Below are 22,650 nucleotides of genomic sequence, written 5' to 3' on the forward strand. Positions count from 1 at the left end.
CACTGTGCAAGCGATAATATTGAAATGGAAGGAGTATCAGACTACTGCAAATCTACGAAGACCTGGCTGTCCCTCTAAACTTTCAGCTCATACAAGGAGAAGACTGATCAGAGATGCAGCCAAGAGGCCCATGATCACTCTGGATGAACTGCAGAGATCTACAGCTACAGGTGGGAGACTCTGTCCATAGGACAACAATCAGTCGTATACTGCACAAATCTGGCCTTTATGGAAGAGTGGCAAGAAGAAAGCCATTTCTTAAAGATATCCATAAAAAGTGTAGTTTAAAGTTTGCCACAAGCCACCTGGGAGACACACCAAACATGTGGAAGAAGGTGCTCTGGTCAGACGAAACCAAAATCGAACTTTTTGGCAACAATGCAAAACATTATGTTTGGCGTAAAAGCAACACAGCTCATCACCCTGAACACACCATCCCCACTGTCAAACATGGTGGTGGCAGCATCATTGTTTGGGCCTGCTTTTCTTCAGCAGGGACAGGGAAGATAGTTAAAATCGATGGGAAGATGGATGGAGCCAAATACAGGACCATTCTGGAAGAAAACCTGATGGAGTCTGCAAAAGACCTGAGACTGGGACGGAGATTTGTCTTCCAACAAGACAATGATCCAAAACATAAAGCAAAATCTACAATGGAATGGTTCACAAATAAACATATCCAGGTGTTAGAATGGCCAAGTCAAAGTCCAGATCTGAATCCAATCGAGAATCTGTGGAAAGAAGTGAAAACTGCTGTTCACAAACCCACTCCATCCAACCTCACTGAGCTCGAGCTGTTTTGCAAGGAGGAATGGGCAAAAATTTCAGTCTCTCGATCTGCAAAACTGATAGAGACATACCCCAAGTGACTTACAGCTGTAATCGCAGCAAAAGGTGGCGCTAGAAAGTATTAACTTAAGGGGGCTGAATAATTTTGCACGCCCAATTTTTCAGTTTTTTATTTGTTAAAAAGTTTGAAATATCCAATAAATTTCGTTCCACTTCATGATCGTGTCCCACTTGTTGTTGATTCTTCAAAAAAATTACAGTTTTATATCTTTATGTTTGAAGCCTGAAATGTGGCAAAAGGTCGAAAACTTCAAGGGGGCCGAATACTTTTGCAAAGCACTGTAAAGAATTTTAGTAATGAAAACGGTATCATTAGTAGTAATCAGCATTGATTCATGAAAAATCACTCTTGCAAGACCAATTAACCTTCTATGAAGAAGTGAGCTGCCATCTAGATAAAGGAAGGCCTGTGGGTGTGGGGTATCTGGATTTTGCAGAGGCATTTGATACAGTTCCCCACAAACGTTTACTCTACAAACTAAGGTGCGTAGGTATGGACCATAGGGTCCATAACACCTTCTACGCAGGATGTGGAAACCTTACAAGAAGACCTGAACAAAATAATGGGGTGAGCATCTACATGGCAAATGAGGTTTAATGTTGAAAAATGTAAGGTAATGCATTTGGGTGCCAGAAATACGAACTCATGATACTCACTAAGGGGGAGAGCCTTTGGGGGAATCCAAGATGGAAAAGGACCTGGGGGTCCTAGTAAATGAAAGCTCAGGAATGGCATGCAAAGCCAAGCTGCAGCAAGCAAAGCCAAGAGAATAATGGCGTGTATAAAAAAGGGGATTCGCTCCCGAGATAAAACTTTAGTTCTCTCACTCTACAAGACTCTGGTCCGGCCACATCTTGAGTATACCATCCAATTCTGGGAATTCAGGAAGGAAGTGCTGGAACTGGAGAGAGTCCAGAGAAGGGCAACAAAGATAATTAGGGGAATGGAGGACTTCAGCTATGAGGAAACACTAAAAGCATTAAACGTATTCTCTCTGGAGAGGGGATAAGATATCAATGTACAAATACCATACTGGTGACTCTAGCATTGGGAACAAACTTTTCAGCAAAAGGTACACGCGGCCATTCACTAAAGTTAGAAGAGAAGCTGTACACATATTAATGTCACTGGTCCCCAAAAAGTGTCAAAAATGTCAGTTAGGGGACAGATCTGTCCACCTCAATGTCGCAGTCCCGCTAAATATCGCTGATCGTAGGGGTACATCGACTCGCGTGAGCGCCCCTGTTAGGCAGCGGGATGCCGATGCACAGGACCGGCAGCATTGACGGCACTGATGGGACGGTCAGCTGTTGTTCTTATCTCAGAAATGATCACAGAACGCGTGTGACCCTTCTATTTAGGATCACAGGTCTCTATGGTCATTTCACAAGCCCTTCCCCCCACAGTTAGTAAACACTGTCCTAGGCTCACATTTAAACCTTTGATCACCCACTAGGTTAACCACTTCGCTGCAAATGTCCTTATTACAGTAATGGTGCATATGTTTAGCACTGATTACTGTAGTAATGTCACTGGTCCCCCCAAAAGAGTCAAAAATCTAAGTTAGGGGTCCAATCTGTCTGCCGCAATTTCGCAGTCCCGCTAAAAATCGCAAATCGCCGCCATTACTAGTAAAAAAAATTACAATAAATAAAAATTACATAAATCTTTCCCCTAGTTTGTAGATGTGATAACTTTTGCGCAAACCAATCAAAATATGCTTATTATTTTTTTAGTAAAAATTTGTAGAAGAATACAGATTAGCCTAAAAGGATGGACAATTTTGATTTTTACATATTTTGTTTTTGTTTATATAGCAGAATGTGAAAAATATTGTTTTTTTTATTCTCAGAATTGTCGCTCTTTTTTTAATTATAGAGCAAAAAAAAATAAAAATCGCACAGGTGATCAAATACCACAAAAAGAAAGCTGTATTTGTGGGATAAAAAGGACAATAAAAGGAAAATAGCGCACTGCCAAATCGCAAAAAATGGCCTGGTCATTGAGGGGGCAAATTCTTCTGGTCCAGAAGTGGTTAACAAAAAAAAAAACAAGACTTTACAATCATTTAAGACTACTTTCACATTGTGCAATGCACTAATGCGCGCAAAAATGTGCGTGTTCCTGCAACAGGCAAAAAATGTAGATCCCTTTTGCAGGTGTAATGAAGTACCACTAATTCCTAATAGCACCCCAATGCACTTTACTAACCTGCATGCCAAAGTGCCTGCTAAAACACATTGTAACACTGTGCAAAACTGCACGCGTACTGTTGCTTCTGCCTAGGTGAGAACAGAGCTTCAGGTCCAATAAATTAAGATAGAGGGCTGCAATTCTAAAAGTCTAGTTCTATGAATTTATGAGAACTCTTGTTTGTGTTTTAAGCGTAGCGGCCCTTTAAGTGGAGTGTTGTAGTGTTACTTTCAAGTTGGGTCTGTCTTCCTGCTGATGTAAAAAGGCCATTCTGTGCACCAAGTGGCCCCTTAGCGTTAGGAGAGGTCTGGTGGGAGTGGACAGAATATTCACAATAGTCCGTCTCACCCTTCCTGAATACCCTGCCAGCTTCGTTCCCAGCTATTGTGATTCATAAGGAACCAGCACTTAAGCAGAGACCATTATGAACTAAAGAAATATTGAGCGCAGCCCGTGAAAACAAAGATATTGTAACCATTCCATACAATGTGCTAATGAACAAAATACAGCAAGCACTAGGGGAAAACATTAGGGTCACTGGAATAATTATGGTCCATAAAAAGAACAAAGAAAATAAAATAGAAAGGGTTCAACTGTTCTAAGAAACATAGAAACGGGACAGCAGAAAAAAGACTGAGTAGTCTATCGAGTCTGCCCATTTTTTTAATTAATATTATTTTATTTTTTGGGGGGGTTTTTGTATCTTTTTTTAATATTTAACAAGGCTGAATAATGGTTGTAAACCTGTACATATACCCAGTGAAGTGACTGGCCTCAGGTGATACATGGATGTAGCACCCCCCCCCCCCCCTAGGTAGGTGCTAGAGAGAGAGAGAGTATAGTTTTTGATCCTTTCTGCTTACCAGGGGGATTGCCAGGGAAATCTATATTGTTCTCTGCCTACCAGAGAGCAGGATCTGCTAGTGAGGTCTGCTCAATGTGCTCAAGTGCAGCTCAGTTTGCCTGAAGTGTTTCACACTGATCCAATAGGGAGGAATATTGGACAGTGGGAGGAAACCTGACAAATGAGTTCACAGGCATTTAGTACAGCATTGGTAATTGGCAGAGGAAAGTGCATCAGTGCATGCTGGGATAATGCATAAATGTTATGTGCTCTGGATCTTTCAGCTGGAGAGCGGAGTTCCGGAGGGAGGGAGGGGGTGGCTGCCTCCCCCTCCGTAGAAGTTGCCATAAGGCCTCAGGTGGTCGACCTGAGGGCATATAGAGCTAGAGAGGAACTGAACCCGGAGGTCCTGTAGATCTAAATGGAAGGGAGACACTGAAAGGATCTGATTCTGCATACAGTGAGTACAGATCTGTGTTAAGGGGCCTGACCTGACGGGGGGGGGGGGCATCCCTGCAGATAAAAGAGTCAGTGGATTGGTGTCTTGCCAGTGTCTCTCCATGCACTGGCAAGGCTGCGCTAATGGGCACTAGCAAGGCTGCATTGATAGGCACTGGCAAGGATGCGTTAATGGGCACTGGCAAGGCTGCGTTGATGGGCACTGGCAAGGCTGCACTGATGGGCACTGTCTGATCAGGCTGCATTGATGGGCACTGGCACGGTTGAGTTGATGGGCACACTTGCAAGGCCGCATTGGTGGGCTGTATTGATGGGCACTGGCAAGGGTGCGCTGATGGGTATGGGTGAGACTGAGCTGATGGGCACCATCTGATCAGGCTGCAATGATGGGCACAGGTAAGGCTGAGCTTATGGGTACTGATGAGGCTGCATTGATGATTTGATGGGCACTGGTGAGGCTGCTTTGTTGGGCATTGGTGAGGCTGAGCTGATGGGCACTGATGAGGCTGCATTGATGAGCACTGATGAGGCTGAGCTGATGGGCATTGGTGAGGCTGAGCTGATGGGCACTGGTGAGGATGCATTGATGGGCACTGGCGAGGCTAAGCTGATGGACATTGACCAGGCTGCATTGATGGGCACAGGTATGGCTAAGCTGATGGGCACTGATGAGGCTGTATTGATGGGCACTGATGAGGCTGCATTGATGGGCACAGGTGAGGCTGAACTGATGGGCACTGGTGAGGCTGAGCACATGGGCACTGGTGAGGCTGAGTTCATTGGCACTGGTGAGGCTGCATTGATGGGCACTGGTGAGGCTGCATTGATGGCACTGGTAATGCTGCATTGATGGGCATTGGTGAGGCCGAGCTGATGGGCACTGATTAGGCTGCATTGATGAGCACTGATGAGGCTGAGCTGATGGGCTTTTGTGAGGCTGCATTGATGGGCACTGGGCATTGTGCATGGTGGGGCATTGGGCAGGGGTGAGGGGGGGCATTGGGTGGAGCGTGGGCTGGACTTACTTTAAAATGTGGGAGGGGTTATCAAATTTTACCTTCGGGCTGAAGCCCCTGGTCTTTTTCCCACCTAGCAACACCCCTGAGCACAACAAATAAAAACAGGCAGGGGTGATCAAATACCACCAAAAGAAAGCTCTATTTGTGGAGACAAAAAGGACATACATTTTTATTGGGTACAGTGTCGCACGACTACGCAATTGTTGGTTAAAGTAATGCAGTGCTGTATCACAAATAATGGTGGGGGTAAACCTTCTGGAGGGCAAGTGGTTAATAAAAGAATGTGAGCCAACACATTTTCAGCGTGTGGATATCTGTTGCGTTAGTTAAAATGCTTATCCTTATTCATCCCCGATAGTACAGTAAGCACCCAACTTCTGGTGCAAAGATTTACATTTACAAGATTTACATTTTACATGTTGAAGCAGTGCATACATCAAAGGATAGTCGGTTGCTTGCACCTCATCCATTCACAAAACATCTGGTTCACAGAATAGCCCCTAAGTTATTTTGGGTGTTTAGTTCAAGCAATCGGCTGATCTACATATAAACAGCCCCCCTAGACCAAATTGTAGGTTATGTTTGAAGATCTAAGCAGCTCTGCGATTGGAAGGGAGCCTTTATTTGGGCCGGAGTTCTTCTTTAAGCTGCGCCATGACAAGGCACCTGTGTTAACTATTCATAGTGAGGGCTGAAACCCAAACTTTAGTTAGCTGCTTTCCTGGAAAACTAGCCTGTGACATGATTTCCTCTTCATCCACCTGTCATGCTGAGGGTCTTGGTGGGCTGCCAGGACTTACAGGAAATAATAGGCAGCAGGATACTGGTGTGTGTCAATAGCCCTGACCCTCCCATTCCTGCACATGAATATGTCTGAAGGCTGCAAGTCGTCACAGCTGATCACTCTGTGAACCCGCCAAAGCTTCAGAATGCCAGCCAGCCAAAAAGAATCCCCAAAACATCTGAGAGGTGGGAGGGAGGTTGATGCCGAATGACTTAAAGCAAACTGTGCATCGAAAATACAAGGTCTGCCTAATGCATAACCTCCCACACAAAAAAAAAAAAAAAAAAAATACTAATAATAAAAAAAAAACAAAAAATTTAAAAAAATACCTATTTTACACTCAGACTTCCAGCAGACTTGCCTTTGCAATGGTGTCGTTACTCAGCTTTCCTATATGAACCGGAAAAAGTTGAGGATCCCAAAGGTACTTACTTGCATACTTCTGCACAGCGCTGGATAATTTGGGCTCCTCAGCTTTCCCAGGATCCCTCAAATCACACAGGCACCCCAAAAGTCTGGGTGTAAAGTAAAATAAGGATTTTCACCAGCACAACTTGGTATAGTGATAATCTTGTCCTTTATTCAAATAAAGAGGCAGACATGGGAGTAAAGCCCCGTACACACGTACCGATTGTCGGCCGTAAATATTCGGCCGACGACCGATCAGCCGATTGTAGGCATGTTAGTATGATGCTTCTGACAGCCGACAGCGCATTTTCGGCCGAACAGAATCTGTCGTGCAGGCATTAAAATTTTTGTTGGCCAACGCCAGATCGGCCGATTGTTCGCCAGTCAGTACAGATTTCGGCCGACAGACAGCAGATTAGCAAGACTGGGCATGCTCAGAGAAGAAAAAAGACAAGGAAAGTTAACCATCACATGACATCACTTCTGCAGTCGGCTGTTGTTGGCCGACAAAATTCTTGTGCAGTCTTTTGCAGTTTTCAACAGACACGACAGCCCTGGACAAAAGACGGCCGATCGTTCGGCCGACGATCAGTACGTGTGTACGGGGCTTAAGTCACACATGTGCAAGTCACAAGCAAGTCACAAGTCTTAACCTTCAAGTCTCAAGCAAGTCCCAAGTTACTGTGGCGAAAAGCAAGCAAGTCAAGTCGAGTCCCTGCTAGAAGTCAAGCAAGTCAAGTCAAGTCATTTATTTTGGTCAAGTCACAAATCAAGTCAAAATACCGATCTACCCCAATTTTCACCTTTAAATCAGTTAAAAGTCAGTGGTCAGGAAAGGTTTTGTTTTATTTTCAACATTAACAAAACTGCTTAGTGCTTTTTTCTTGGCATATTAAAGAAACACTTTGAATGCCCAAACAGCTCAAAATCCTTCGTCCGGTCATGTTTCAACACCACAGTCACTAAAAACATGTTAAGTATTTCCATTGTTAAACAGCCAGTGTCCTAAAAATCAGAACACACTGAGGTGTTTTAAGTGACTGTGGTGTCAGAAACATAACAGGCACATTCATTTTGCTTTAACACATCTTGAGAAAATGCAAATATTTAATAACTTAAAAAAGTAAAGTCATTTCGAGTCATATGTCTCAAGTCAAAGTCAAGTCTCAAATCATGAATACCAAGTCAAAGTCAAGTCGAGTCTTTTATTAATTTTAGTCAAGCAAGTCTCAAGTCCTCAAACTGTCTGACCTGAGTCCCCCACCTCTGGTAACAGGCATTACCACTTACCCTCCAGAACCCTTGACCTCCAGAAGACCTACCCCCCCCCCCCCTTCATGACCAGACCATTGTTTTGCGATACGGTACTGCATTACTTTAACTGACAATTGCGCGGTCATGCAACACTGTACCCAAATAAAATTGATGTACTTTTTTCCCCACAAATAGAGCTTTCTTTTGGTGGTATGTGAACACCACTGAGTTTTTTATTTTTTTGCGCTATGCACAAAAATAGACCAAAAATTTTGAAAAAAAAAAAAAAAACAATATTTTTTACTTTCTGCTTTAAAACACATTCAATAAAAACATTTATAAAATCGCATTTCCTCATCAATTTAGGCCAATATGTATTCTGCTACGTATTTTTGTTAAACAAAAACCTAATAATCGTATATTGATTGGTTTGCGCAAAAGTTATAGCGTCTACAAACTATGGTATTTATACTGGAATTTTTATTTTTTTTTATATACTAGAAATGGCGGCGATCAGCGACTTATAGCCAGGAATGCAATATTGCGGCAGACATTCTGACACTAACTGACACTTTTGACACTTTTTGGGGACCAGTGACACTAATACAGTGATCTGTGCTAAAAATATGCACTGTAGGTAAACAACACAGGGCTCTCTGCAGTCAGTAGCAATGTGTCATTTTTTTTTCTCTCCCTGCAAAGCAGGTAGTAAAAACCGGCACATTGTTCAGTAAAAACAGCACACAGTACACATTGTAAAGCCCCGTACACACGTAGCGATTGTCGGGCGTAAATATTCGGCCGCCGAACGATCGGCAGATTGTCGGCTTGTTAGTATGATGCTTCCGACAAACGACTCCGACTTATCGGCCGAACAGAATCGGGTGTGCAGGCTATAAAATTTTTGTTGGCCGTCACCAGAACGGCCGATTGTTCGCCAGTCGGTACAGAATTCGGCCGACTAACAGCAGATGAGCAAGACTGGGCATGCTCAGAGAAGAAAAAACACACGGAAAGTTAACCATCACACAGAGATGTATAGTAACGAAGTAGAACTACTTAAGTACTGTACTTAAGTACCGAAATGCGGTATCTGTACTTTCCTAGAGTAGAATTTTTTTCTCCTACTTCTACTTTTACTTCACTACATTTTTTCGATGATTTCAATACTTCTACTCAAGTATTTTTTTTTTGTGCTGCATAGTTACTCGTTACTTTTAAAAAAAATTACCACTGCCAGAACAGTAGATGGCAGGTTGCATAAAGCTCAAAAAAATGTGTATAATGTCATTTGTAAATCAGCGCATACGAAAATAAAGGCTGTGTATAATAAAAGCTGCTATACCAAATCTTTCCAATAAAAAGAAAATATGAAACAAACAAATAAATGGTGCTACAGCGCTTAAAGTGCATCAAGAAACTACTAACAAACACAGGTTAATCATTTGAATAAATCATTTGAAATAATAAAAACAATATGATGTTCAAACTTTTGACTTATTTCTTTAATAACTACATAACACAGTACTTGTACTTCTACTTTCAGTACTTGAGTAGAATTTTTTTTTCAAAACTACTGGTACTTTTTACTTTTAGTACTTAAGTAGCAATTTTTTTGAAAAAACTACTTGCAATACTTAAGTAAAAAAAATGTTGAATACTTTAGTACTTCTACTTAAGTAACTTTTTCTGTGAGCACTTCCACTTCTACTCAAGTAATTTTTTGATCGAGCACTTGTACTTTTACTCAAGTAGAAATTTCGAGTACTTTATACAAGTCTGCCATCACATGACATCACTTCTGCAGTCGGCTGTTGTTGGCCGACAAAATTCGTGTGCAGTCTTTAGCACTTTTCAACCGACAGGACAGCAACGGACAAAAGACGGCCGATCGTTCGGCCGACATTCGGTACGTGTGTACTTGGCTTTAGGCACACATTTCACCCCTCGATCGCCCTAGATGTTAACCCCTTCCCAGTCAGTGTCTTTAGTTTAGTGACTGTGTACTAGTTAGCATTGATCACTGTATTAGTGTCACTGGTGATGACAGTGGCAGTCAGTTCCCCCCAGCGTCCTTTAGGCTGCATTCACATGTCAGCGTATTGATCGCGGGCAGAATCGCAGCGATTCCGCCCGCGATCCGGAAATCATTGCAAATCGCGGGACGCATGTGCTTTGCCCGTGATTTGCAATAGCACCCCAAACGCTGTGCGATGTTGCCGCGATTTCCGCCTGCCGAATCGCGGTAACATCGCGCAAAAAAATCGCAGGACGCATTACGCTCCAAAGAAGCTCTTGTACTTTTTTGGGCGTGATGCGTCCCGCGATTTTTTTTTGCGCGATGTTACCGCGATTCGGCAGGCGGAAATCGTGGCAACATCGCACAGCGTTTGGGGTGCTATTGCAAATCAAGGGCAACGCACAGGCGTCCCGCGATTTGCAATGATTTCCGGATCGCGGGCGGAATCGCGGCGATTCTGCCCGCGATCAATACGCTGACATGTGAATGCAGCCTTAGTGTCAGATTGACCAAAGCACTATTACACTGATCACCGTCATTAGTAGTATAAAAAAAATAAATAAATAAAAATTCCAGTATATATACCATCTGTAGGTACTATAGCTTTCACACAAACTAATCAATATACACTGATTGGGATTCCTTTTACCAAAGACATGTAGCAGAATACATTTCTGGCCAAAATTTATGAAGAACTTTGATTTTTTTTAATTTTCTATTGGATATGTGTAATAGCAGAAAGTAAAAAATATATATATATATATATATATTTTTTTTTTTTTCAAATTTTTCAGCCTTTTATATTGCAAAAAATAAAAAAACCCAGTGCTGTTCAAATACCACCAAAAGAAAACTCTATTTGTTTGAAAAAAATGATATAAATCTTGTTTTGGGTACAGTGTTGCATTACCGAGCAATTACAAATTAAAGCAGCACAGTACCGAATACCATAAAATGGCCTGGTCATGAAGGGGGTAAAACCTCCCGGAGCTGAAGTGGTTAAACTGTGTTAATTCTGCTTAGCCAGTCTTCCGCTTCACACACCCACACTGTGTAACCAATCAGTGACACTGCTAATCAAAACCTGGAGCTGCACAATTTCCAGCATCATCTCCACACCTCCAGCCTAGTCGTTGGAATATGAATGGTCATCAACACACTGGTGAAGTCCTTCCTGCTCTTGGCTCTCCAATAAATTGTCTAAAAACCTTCAGCCCTCAAAGAATAAAACATTTTAGAATAAAAGCATTGTATAGTGATATATATCACGGGGTGAACGCTCCTGGTCGTCCCTCTAGAGCAGTGGTCTCCAAACTGTGGCCCCAGGGCCAGATGTAGCCCTTTTCTTGCCTTATTTAGGCCCTTGAGACACTATTCCTCCCACTGATACAAACATTATTTCTTCTACGCCAACAATGGGGCATAATGCCTGTCACTGATACCAACAATAGGGCACTATTCCTACCATTGACCCCAACAATGGGACACTACTCTTACCACTGACCCAAATGATGGGACACTATTCCTCCCACAGACATCAACTCCAGGACCCTATTCGCCGCGGCAAGATAACCCGGAAGTTCGACCCACCTCCTCCTTCCCCCGACCATTCACAAAGCGGTCTCCCTTACGAGCAATGGCAGCGGCGCCAGCACCCAAGACCTTATGGAAAAATTGTCTGAGGTGAAGACACCGCGGGATCCCTGGACAGATAAGTATCCTAATATTAAGATTCAGCAGCTACAGGATTTGTAGCTGCTGACTTTTAATTTCTTTTGAAGGAGCCTGGAGCTCCTCTTTAAGTACCAATAACATTTCAGACATTGTTCTGAAACCTCAGAGCTCCCGCCGTAGCGAGATTTGGAGAGGGCTGGAAGACCAAGAAATGGGACTTTAAGGGTACCAGGTAGAGATCAGAAATTCACAAATATATATAAAATCGTTTAAGCTTTATTAAATACAAATATAAAATCAACCACAATACAAGTGAAGGGGAATAAAGGGGAAAAAAGAAAAAGTTGGATACAAAGGTGTTAATAGACCATATACATATTAGATTAAAGTGGCTTGAAATTAAAGCTTGAGATTAAAGTTTTCCTTGAAATTGTTATGTGTGTTCCAGGCTATAACTATATAACTGTGAGAGCTTATGTGGATGATGCTGTGGATGGAGCCTAGGGACAAGGAGCTCATTTTTTATTTTACAAATCCTTTGTAGACTCCACTGGGGGCTCCTTGTCCCTAGGCTCCATCCACAGCATCATCTACATAAGCTTTCACAGTTATATAGTTATAGCCTGGAACACACATAACAATTTCAAGGAAAACTGCAAGATAGAAGTAGGAAAATAGAATACAGCTGGGGTGTTTTTTTTTATTTTACAAATCCTTTGTAGACTCCATTGGGGGCTCCTTGTACCTAGGCTCCATAGCATCCACATAAGCTCTCACAGTTATATAGTCTGCCAGTGTGTTTTGATGTGTGCACAAAGGTATGTGTGTGCGCAGATATATAATCTATCCTGCTCCCTGCATGAGATTACTGCCGTCTTAAATATAGGTTTATATAATACTCCTAATTGCTAATTATTAACAATTCCAAGATTTGGTGTCATAATGGGTTCATAGAACATTTTATGGTGGGGCATTGGGCAGGGGTGAGGGGGGGCATTGGGTGGAGCTTGGGCGGTATTTACTTTTAAATGTGGGAGGAGCTTGGGCGGGACTTACTTTAAAATGTGGGAGGGGTTATCAAAATGTACCTGCGGGCTGAAGCCCCTAGTCTTTTTCTCACCTAGCAACGCCCCTGACAGGACCCTTTTTAAATGCGGACTGTGGCCACCCCAGAGATGTGTGATCCAGGTCTATCGAGAGCCAGTCACACTCTCCTATCATGCGAATTGGATGCGGAGAAGTCTGCATCCAATTCGTACATGTGTGAACCCAGCCTAAAGTTGATATAAATTTAAAAATAAAAATTAGCTATAGGGGGTGGGGGAGAGTGGAAGATGGGGTGTTATTTTTTCTCTCCCTAAAGATGAGCTTCACATATAAATTGACTAAATAGAAATGTATCTATTTAAAGTCTTTCTAAAAACTGAATACATATTTAAATGAACCATTGTTTAGTTATCGCAAAGACTAAAAAGCTTAAGACTGCTAATGCTTTTACATGTGAAGCATAATGTACACGTCTACTGACACTTGTGTTCAAATAAGCATGGACAAACTATGCTGGACATGCTCATGTTGACCTAAGGAAGGGACTATTTTTAGGTAAAGCATGTTATTAACTTTCCGTTGTCAAAGCTCCAGAGGAACAACCAGGAGCGTTTGCTTAGTACTGCCTGAGGCGGCATATGAAAGGCTGCCACCAAGACTGGTGGTAACCCTCATCAAGGCAAGACTGCCATTTTTTTTATTAACATGGAAGGGGGAAACAGTGAGTAATTTACTAGCTTTTAAAAAAAAAAAATAAAATAAATGGTTGTATATGTTGTATATGGTATTAAAGCAGTGGTCCTCAACTCCGGTCCTCAGGGCCCACTAACAGGCCAGATTTTAAGTATTACCTTGGGGAGATGCAGACTAGAGTACTGCAATCACTGAGCAGCAAATGATATCACCTGGGATGTATTTCAGTTATCTTGCAAACCTGGCCTGTTAGTGGGCCCGGGTTGAGGACCACTGTATTAAAGCATCTATCTGGATTTTTATTTTCTACTCCCATAAGCCAAGTGTCCTATGCTCTCCTTACCCCTACCCCACTCACCACATACTGAGGCTGGGAACTAAAAGTCTAAATTAGGTCTTTTAGGACCAACTGAACCATGTTCAACTGCTGCTCATATGGAAACCTTCTCTGCTTCAGCCTTCCAAGTTCTCGTTTGAAAATTTGCTACTACCATCAAGACCTGCACCTGTAAACCATCCCCTTCATTAATGGCAGTCTGGATCCTTTATTATATATGGAAATTTGCTATTGATGGTCAGCAACATGATGTGTAGGTGTAGAAAACCAATCTTGTGAACTATAACCTTAAATGTCATCTTAGACACTATCATCTATATGTAGCCCTGGCTGGCAGCTCCTTTAAGCCACACAGGAGAACATTTAAACCCTGGCTTCAGCGTTTTACTCCCTCCATGCTGGACATTTACAGAAAGGGACCTTTTTAAACATGGAAATGTGTTACTAATGGTCAGCAACATGATGTGTAGGTGTAGAAAACCAGCCTTGTCAACCATAACTCTAAACCTGACTTTAGAAACTGATGTCTGTATGTAGCACTGGCTGGCAGCCCCTTTAAGCCACCTAGAAAAACATTTACACCCTGGCATTAGCTTGTTACTTCCTCCATGCTAGACATTGACAGGGCAGGCAGTGGGGGTCCTTTATTATACAGTACATGGAAATGTGTTACTGATGGTCAGCAACATGTGTAGGTGTAGAAAACCAGTCTTAAACTTGACTTTAGATACTGATATCTGTATGTAACCCTGGCTGGCATTCTCTTTAATCCACCTAGAAGAAATTTTACACCCTGGCTGCAGCTTGTTACTCTCTCCATGATGGACATTGACAGTGCAGGCAGAGGGGAGCTCACCAGACTAGGGAAAGTTTGGAGTAAGCCTGAGCTTCAGAGCTGCCGTGTGCCATGAGACCCAAGAGAGAAGGATAGGAAGTCTGAGGCACTGCGTATGAGCATGTGTGTGTGTGTGTGGGGGGGTTGGTTGCAGAGCGCCGGGGGAAGGCTGGGCAGAAAGCTGCTGTGTGGTGCACTGGGAAAAGCATGCCAAGAGTACAGGGCCGATCAGGCTAAGTGGTTGCAGAAGAGGCGATGAGGCTAATAATTTATGGACAAAACTGTTCTCTGTGTTAGGACAGTCTACAAGAGAGAGACTGGCAGAGCAACACAAGGCAGGGCCACAAGTAGAGAAGATTGAACTGCTGTACAGTACCTTGCTGCTCTGGAGCAAGGATCAGACCCAGGGGAAACTTGGATCATCAAGAAGGTGCAGGCCAAACAGGGAGGCCCAGAGCCTTGCAGGCTGCTTTTTACCCAACCTAACCCAGATGTTTGCCCACATTTCAAACGTCTTTATCCAGTCATAAATACTGCAGCCTATCTTCAGTCCGCAACCATCCTGTCTGTAGAAGCGTTCACCAGGGAACAGGCTGCTCTCAGAAGGACATCTGCACTTTACCAATTCCGATTCCACCGACTTACTTATCCTCCCTCCAATCCCTTTTCAGACACTACATAAGGCAGGGTAAATGCCCACGATGTTCGTGGATGCACATGATCAAACACAAAAAAGTTGAAGGACTAGGAATGATAGACCTAAAAGATTACTACTTAGCAGCACAGCTGGCACACATGCAGCACTGGTTCACACCAAATTCAGAGACTAGGTGGGTTCAGGTGGAAGCAGCACTGGCTAAAATAAACCATTTACCCACACTACTGGTAGCTGACAGCTGGAAACAGCTCTCCCTAAATAGATTTCCTATCACCATTCAAGCCTCTATCAAGTCATGGAGAACTCTACTATTGTATCCAGGTGATACTGCTAAACTCAAAACCATACATATACCCCTCGAATCGTTAGAAATCCTCATTCCTTACCTATCTTTATGGAAATAGACTGACCCAGAACCTCAGATGGATAGAAGATATATACGATGGCGGCTCCATGAAACCGCTGTCCAAGCTACAACTTCCATCATCTGAGGCATTCACATACCTCCGTATAGCTAAATTTTTTCAGTCAAATACTTTACCTGTAATCAAAATTCAGTCCACAATATGGGCCTTTTTCAAACAAAATCCACAAATACCGAAGGGCATTTCAATTTTCTACCAGGTACTCCAAACTAAAGTGCAATTTACCAAAACTAACCCCATATTACGATGGGAATCAGATCTCCAAAAATCCTTCACATCAGAACAGTGGACACAGGCATTTCATTATATATATAGCACATCTAATTTTTGTAATCATTGGGAGCTTTCGCATAAGATAGTCTCCCGATGGTACCTCACCCCCTTCAAATTGGCTACATTTTACCCCTCTCAATCTCCGTTGTGCTGGCGTGAATGTGGTCAGGTTGGCAAACTTTTACACATTCTTTGGACTTGCAAAAGTCTCACTAGTTTCTGGAACCAAATATTTAAATTAATATATTCTGTCACGGGTATCTTAACACCCCCCACGCCAGCCCTGGCTCTTTTGAACCTGGCGAATTTCCTCACACTTTCCGTATTATAGTCACACACATATTACTAGCATCAAAATTCACTATCACTAGACATTGGAAATCGATTGTAACCCTGAGTGTCTCAGAGGTCATAGTATCTGTCAATTGCACTTATGAGTACGAAAAGCAGCTAGCCATTCGCTCGGGTAGAGCTACAAAATTTCAACAAATGTGACAAGCATGGACACCCTGGGCTAATATGTGAACCTAACTGAAATATATTATGCTAATTGCAGTTCTACATTTGTAAGGGAATTCCAATCTTATCACCTCTATTTTTTCCCCTTTCTTTGTTTAATGGTGGTATTCTACCTTATATTTTATGCTCAATAGTATTTTATACGAACTATGATTGTGAGTATGTAACCCTATTCTATATGTTCAAATTTCTGTATGATTCTGTTTTTTTTGTTCTTGAAAACTCAATAAAAATTGAATTAAAAAAAAAAAGAAGTCTGTAATGAAATGTCATTTGCCTGCAATTTAAATGTTATCATTTGTTTTCATTTGTAAATGTCACGTTTGCTGTAGCACATCCTACAGCAAGAATGACAGAACACATTTATGTAAAGAGCTCCCCCCTAAAATGCATACAAACCTTAGGGTCTAGTTTGAATTTTAATGGCGTACTGCATGCAAAAAGGAAAAAAATTGCATGGGGTCCTCATAAAAATAAATAACAGTCCCCTAATCTGAGCAAGCAGCCTGGCTGGCCAGGGTAGGGGGTAGGGGAAAAGAATGGGTGCTCCCCTAACATGGTGGTGGAGGGGGGGTGGGGTTAAATCATCATGTTGATGAGGACAAGGGCTGTTTCCCCACAACCCTGGCACAGTAGTTGGGATGGGAGGTTATCAAAATTTCCATTTAAAAAAAAGGGGGTCCCCTGATATTGCTCCCCCATGTGAAAAAGTAATGGGTAGTAAGTGGCTAGTGAAACTACTGTTTTTCCCTCCTGCCCCAAAGCAGTGGTGCTCGCTCATCCCCCTGTTTCCTGACCTGCTGGGATGCATGCTCAGATAAGGGCCTGGTATGGATATTGAGGGGGGGGGGGGCAATATGCCATTTGTTTTTTAAATTTTGGCATGGGGTTCCCCTTAGAATTCAAACTAGACCCAAAGGGCCTGGTATAGCATGGGGGAGACCCCGCGCTGTTTTTTTTTCCCCGATTTTCCTATTGCCGGCATACTTTTGCTTACATTGCAGCTCTCAGCGGGGAAGCTCGCTGAGAGCTGATGGGCCATCGGTTGTTAAGGACACGGCAGCCGACTTCCCGTTCCGCTTCTTAACAACCAGTTATTCTTCACACACAATTTGAATCACAATTTTTCGACCGATCCGAATTGTAATTGTTCCGAAAATTTGGAATTTGTTAGAAAATCATAAACTAAATTGAACTAAACAAAACTAAACTAAACTAGTTCTGAAACGAATCAATGAAACTAATTTAGTAACATTACAAATCTATACAAAATGAAACACATTTTTCCGTTCTGCACAAGTCTAATGCTGCCATAGACTGATGCCACGAAAGGAAAATTATGGTAAGCATTTGATACAATTTTACGTTTTCCCTGTGCCAACTTGGCAGTATACAAGTGGTAAACCAATAACTAGCTACCAAGGTGTGAAGTTTAAGCAAATCCTAACTTATAAGAAAGTAAGTAAGCTACCCCCTTCCTGTCAAAGTCATCTGTAGTGAGGACTACTGAGCCAATCAGTAGTGCTGAAGGTACGTGCCACAAAAGGATCTGTTTGACTCTTTTGCCTATCATGTCGGTTGACATCTCTGCTTAAGATGCCCATGATGTTCAGATAATGCTGGCCAAATGTGCAGCAATTACTTTCAGTGGTTGCAAGCCAGCTGTATAGTGGGTTCTTTATATTACCTTTAGGAATCGCAAGGCAATGTGTGCTGGTGCCTTCTACCCTTGTTTGTTTCTAAAGAACTAGGTATAGCTGTTCTGACTAACTAAACAACTGTTGTTTGCAAGTGTGCAAGTGTGCTTCAATCTGGATGTATTGAGGGAAGACTTAACCAAAGGCTGGTCAAGGTAATGCCACTGTGGGATAGGCAAACAAACACCCAAGGGCTCTTGATGCAATGACAGTCACAAAGCTGTGAACTCCTGCAGCTGAAAAAGCCTGCCCAATGGCTCCTATACCAGAAGCTAGCTTCAGGTGAGGCTAAATGTCCACCTACACCAACAATTGAGCACCATCTGTGATACCCTACCCCCCTGCACCAACATTCAAATCACCAGGACAAGCCCCCCCCCCCCCCTCTTTAAGGGGGCACACCCGGGAAGCCTGCCCTGAAAACACAGATGTCAAAAAGGACACCACAGATAGCATCTAACTGCTGCTATTGCAAGAGCACTAATATGGCTACAATCACCCCAAGCCCCTGGTAGATCATGGAGAAAGTAAGAATAGAAGCCTAGCTAGCAGCCTCTGAGCAACAGTTGTCTGCAGCCAAAGCTCAGGAAATACTCTCCATCTTGAAAAACACGAGGAAAGTAGAGGCTGAGAGATTCTGAGAGACTCTCCACCCCGACCACATCCAACCAATAGAAGGAACCTTCCTTTGGGTGAATTGGATGCAGAAGGAAGAACTGGAAAAGGACGTCCTGATGTCCTGTTTAGAAACTAACCTAAGCAAGACGAAGAACTGGATCTCAACAATCTTGAAGTGAACTACTGTGATCCTAGAGAGTCACAAGGGCAACAAAAGCCAACCTAGCCCAGTTGCAGGAGAGGACTTGTCCCACTATAAAACTCCCAGGGGAAGAAGTCCTAAGGCAGATAGATGCATTACATGACCAGCAATATATTTAACAAGAAGTAGACCTCCTAGCTTGGCATCAAGTGATTCCTAAAATACATGATGCCCTGTCTCTCAGAACCTGAGCTTTAATCATCAAGCTGTTAAAGGTAGCTTGAGGTTGGATGGCAAAAAACATTCCTTGAGAACAGATGATTCTGATCCAGTAGATCCCTCAGAGTAAATCTCCAGCATCCCTTTAGAGAACAGCGGAATGCTTTACATCAAGAATATGCAAGACAAACAAGAGAAGGATTAGGTCAGGAAGTACTGATCCCTTGGAGTCACCAGAGCATCCACAGCATCCACCAGAGGACCACTGCACATGAGATAAACTGCCAAGCCTTTAGTTTGACTTGAGGGCCAGATAGCCAACATCTGAAGTTGCCTACCTGTGACACACCTCCAGGAAGAGCTCTAGTGAATGGGCTGTTGTGTGGGCATCAGCTCTTTATAGCTATGCACTGGTCCTGTGGGCGGAACTAGGTCGGGCTACCACCACATGTATGCTGCCATGTTGGAGGCAGGAAAGTGCTGGGTTGGGCTTCTGGTGCCACTGCATCCTTAACACCCTTAGCGGTATCCCCGAGCGTGACTCGGGGTGGTTTTTCCATGCTACTATCGGTATCCCAGAGTCACGCTCGGGGTAGATGTGCAGAGCCTGCAGCGGGGTTCCTTACCTTCTCCCGGCGATCCAGCGATGATCTCCCATTGCTGTGATCGCCGCCGAGATCCCCGCCGCTCGTCCGTTGGTCTGATAACTTCCTGGTTCCATTCCCTGCAGCAGCAATGGTGCATGGGAGCAGAACTGGGAGGGAAATTCAAAAATTGCACAAAACACACACACACATAAAAAGGAGGTGATACAATGTAATCTGAAATTATATATATATATATATATATATATATATATATATAAAATATAAATGTATTATATATAAATTCAGATTACATTGTATCACCTCCCTTTTATATATATATATATATATATTATATATTATATTATATAATAAAATTATATTATTGATTAGATTATAATTCATGTGTTTGTGTTTCAAATTTATCACATCTGGGATGTCTACTAGACTCTTGTTTTGGTCAGGTTTAAGTCAGTAATTACTAAGAATTGTAGGCCTATAATACATAATGCCAAATTTCCATGCAAAAAATTGTACCGCTTTTGGTACATAATTCCTGACATAATCATACCGCCTGGGAGGTTAAGGAGGAATCGACTACCTCCAGGCATACCTGCCCTCATAGTATACATATCTATATTTTTACCAAGAGTGGAGCTCTGTTAGACTAGAGTTAGGGATTACACTTCACAGACTGTCCTTGATGAAGCAGTGTGACTTCCACATATATTTGCAAATGTATACATCTAAAACCTCTGCTTTTAATATAAAATGTTTAATTTTTACAGTGTAATTTTTTATTCTTTGCTGACAAACTAGTAAGTTTAATAAATGTTTTGGATTACATTAGGTAGCAATATATTACATTTTCGATCTTGGGTTAAGATATACTTTAATGCTGAAAAAATATTATATACATATATGTGTGTATATATATATATATATATATATATATATATATATATATATATATATATATACGTATGTATATATATATATATATATATATATATATATATATATTACACACAATGTATTTCTTTCAATGGGTTAACATGCTAAATAGGCTCATCACATCTCCCAATTGAATGGCATTCCTAGAGGGGTTTGTGCCCTCTTAGAGGAGCATGTGTCCTGGTTTTACTCTTGACAGATGAGAATGCGTAGCTTTTATAAATGAAATTTAAAGTGTGCCGCAGGAAAAGAGATTTTATTTCCGGGGTGTGGAGCCAAGCCAGAATGCCGGAATGTCACATTGGAATGGTAATCCTTTCATGCTCGCTGGCTGTTCCTAAAGGAAACATTTTTTGTTTATAAGCAACTGCCCATCGACTCCCTCCTCTCGTTCTCTCTCTGGCCTGGTCATTAACCGGAGCTGCTTCTCTGAGCTGTGTCACACTTCCAATTTCTTCCCTCGTTATGTCAATCCGGTCACATGGAGAGGAGAATCAGCATCATCAGCCCGGCAGCGTGTCATTTCAGTCACTGGAAAAGAGAACTCAGGAGGACAAATAGCAACCAAGAGCAGTTACATGGAAAAACGCAACACTTTGAAAGTGTTGGTGGGGAAGGGTCTGCTGTCACGTTATTTCCCCCACCCCCCAAGCTGTTTTTAATCACTATTATACAGGGCACTTTCACCCCCTTCCTGCCCAGGCCAATTGTCAGCTTTAAGCGCTGTCGCATTTTGAATGACAATTGCGCGGTCATGCAACACTGTATCCAAATTAATTTTTTTATAATTCTTTTGAGACAGCTAGACCTTTCTTTTGATGGTATTTAATCACCACTGGGTATTTTTTGCTAAACAAGCAAAAAAAGACAACATTTTGGAAAAAAAAATGTTTTTCTTAGTTTGTGTTATAAAATGTTGCAAATATTTAATGTTTCTTCTTAACTTAATTGCGCTGATGAGCCCTCTTTGAAAAAAGTTTGGACACCACTGACTTAAAGGAACAACTCAAAGTGAAAGTAGAGGGGTTTCCTATACATGTGATGGGTACTAAAAAATTATGAAGATTTCACTTAGTCATATACGAATGAAACCATGCATTCTAACAACTATCTATTAGGATGAGTTTTAGCCTCCTTTTTTCATCTTTCCCAGCGTCCCTATACCTTTGGATGAAAAAGCTTGTTGTTTATAGAGATCAAATTAAATTAGAGACGGAGTATGTGGAACGAAATAGCTTTTGCTATGCTCTTTCATTAGAAACCCACAGTGCCCTGGGAGTCCCTGGTAAAATTGTACACAGAAACATCTATCTATCTATCTATCTATCTATCTATCTATCTATCTATCTATCTATCTATCTATCTATCTATCTATCTATCTATCTATCTATCTACCTATCTACCTATCTATCCATCTATCCATCTATCCATCTATCCATCTATCTATCTATCTATCTATCTATCTATCTATCTATCTATCTATCTATCTATCTATCTATCTATCTATCTATCTATCTATCTATCTATCTATCTATCTATCTTATATCAATAATATATATAAAGAAATATAAAATATCAGTTTAAAAACCTAAAAGGTAACTAAACATAAAAAAATCTAAATAATAAAACAGTAACGTACCCTCTACTCATTCCAGCAGTCTCATTATGTTCCTTTTATTTTTTTCTTCTCTTTTATTTTTTTCATCTATTCATCCTGCCAATTCTTCCATTTCCAATCCTTAATGGAAATCACTCTCTAAACAAGTCCCTAAGTGGGAGCAACGTTGCTCCATGTGTACTTAAAGCTGAGGTACTGATGAGCATTGTGCACTTGAAATCTATAGGGAGGGTAAGGTATTGTGGGACACTGACATCATCTGTAAAGTGCAATGCAATGTACAATGCGAGTGGCCAAAGGGGAGCTGATTGGACGGACAAAAAAAGATAAGTATTGAAAATGGGAAAAAAAACTATGGAACACAAGCTAGGAACAGTTTATAACATGATTGGGAAATATTAGGTTGGTCGTTAGTTATACATTAAAAACATAAGCATAAAATAAAGTCAAAACTATGATGGTTACCCATTAAAGCAGGGGTAGGGAACCGATGGCTTGTGAGCCAGACGTGGCTCTTTTGATGGCT

This window comes from Pelophylax lessonae (assembly GCF_965119305.1).
Source record: "Pelophylax lessonae genome assembly, chromosome: 11".
In the NCBI taxonomy this organism is placed as follows: domain Eukaryota; kingdom Metazoa; phylum Chordata; class Amphibia; order Anura; family Ranidae; genus Pelophylax; species Pelophylax lessonae.